Here is a 1,640-nt window from a genome sequence, read left to right as displayed (position 1 = left end):
TTCATAATCCGGTGTTTGAATAAAGTGTTCTTATTATTTGGGCTGACAGGAGAATCCCCCAGGGCTGGATTAGGAGGCCCAGAGCATTTTTTTTTTTTTCAATTTTATTCTTCTTGTTTTTTTATTTTTTTAATCTTTTATTTATAACAGGAGTTTTATTTGGGTGTACGGTCATAAAACATAATCTCGTGTGGAAATACTGTTTGAAGCAGGCCTTTAGGCCCAGATTGGAACAAAATGAACTTTGTCTTTATTTAGTTTTGTGTTTAAATTTTTTCTGATGTTTACTATATATGATTATGTTACTATTTAATATAGAAGTTCATTGGTAAGTCGTGCTATTTCATCTCAACGGGCTCATTTTATACACACTTAACAAACTTTATCTTAGAAATTAAGACTTTCATATCTGATAATACATGATAATTTGAATAAATATATTTTATTTTAATTTGTTAAACAGCAATAAGATCGTTGTGCGTTTTTAAAAATCCGTTTATAATCTTTTTAAGTTGAATTTTTTACATCAAAGGGGATGGAAACAGCAGAATCATCAGATGCGTTGTGCGCCCCCAAGTGGTGGACAGAAGTAACTGCAGCACGCTCCGGTCTGCGCATGCTCCGTAACAAAATGATCTACCGTGAACGTAGTTCGTTACAAAGGTAGTTTGTTTTTAAATCTACTTTAGTAAATGTTTATGCTCAATTAAAAAAAAGTTTTAATAAAAAAACTTCGATAAACCGGAAGTAGCACCAAGACTTCTGTTGTTTCCTGTGACGTAGCACTAGCTCCTGATGCTACACGCGGGAAACAGGCGAAGCTGCGCATCTCTGTCATTGTAAGACGTCAAGTTTTCAGATTACCTTTTCTTATGTAGTTAAAACTAGTTTGCGAGTTAACGTAATCATTTAATAGTGATATAAGGATATTAGCTTTAATTAGTTTATTTCTGTACTATACAAGCAATATAATATGACWTGTTTTCCAAAGCCGGCCTAGTTTCTTTTAGTGCGCTCGATTGATTGTACTTTATGTCTTAGCGGGGCGGTGCCACAATTTCGCTTTCTGTTTTCTGCTCATGGCAGCACGTTTGGTTAAACGGCGTACAACAAAACAAGCGCACCTCGAGCACTTTCAGTCATCTTAGCAGGAGCGTCGCTTGGTTAGCACTGAAAACAACGTGATTAAAGCTTTTATTTGAGTTACAGAGCAACAAGTAAAAACTTCCTCATTTTGATGGTAGCAGCTTGTTGATGGAGTTTAAACTATCAAGTTGTTGAATWTAAATGTAAACAAATCAAGGTGGTTGTGTTTATAAAACATATTTCTGCTTCTTTATGTTAAAACTGGGTCTGTGGTATTTTTTAATTAAAATCAAAGTATAAGAGTCTTTAAATATTTAGGTTAACCTGACGACCATAGACCATAGCGTTAATATTACTACTACAAGCTTTAGTATTTTGTATTTTTATTCTATTTTTTATAGCCTTATTTTCAATATTTACTGTATTTTTTTCTTTACTTTTTTGTCTGTGTAATCTTGCTGCTGTAGTGTGATTTACCTTTGCAGGTGGTCAATATATCCCACCTTACAAGTGACGTTTGTGAGTTATTTGTGTTTCTTCTGTCTGCAGAGCAT

This window comes from Austrofundulus limnaeus, unplaced genomic scaffold, assembly GCF_001266775.1.
Source record: "Austrofundulus limnaeus strain Quisiro unplaced genomic scaffold, Austrofundulus_limnaeus-1.0 Scaffold1, whole genome shotgun sequence".
Lineage (NCBI taxonomy): Eukaryota > Metazoa > Chordata > Actinopteri > Cyprinodontiformes > Rivulidae > Austrofundulus > Austrofundulus limnaeus.
The sequence above is the reverse complement of the archived record's forward strand: the minus strand, read 5'-3'. Positions refer to the sequence as shown.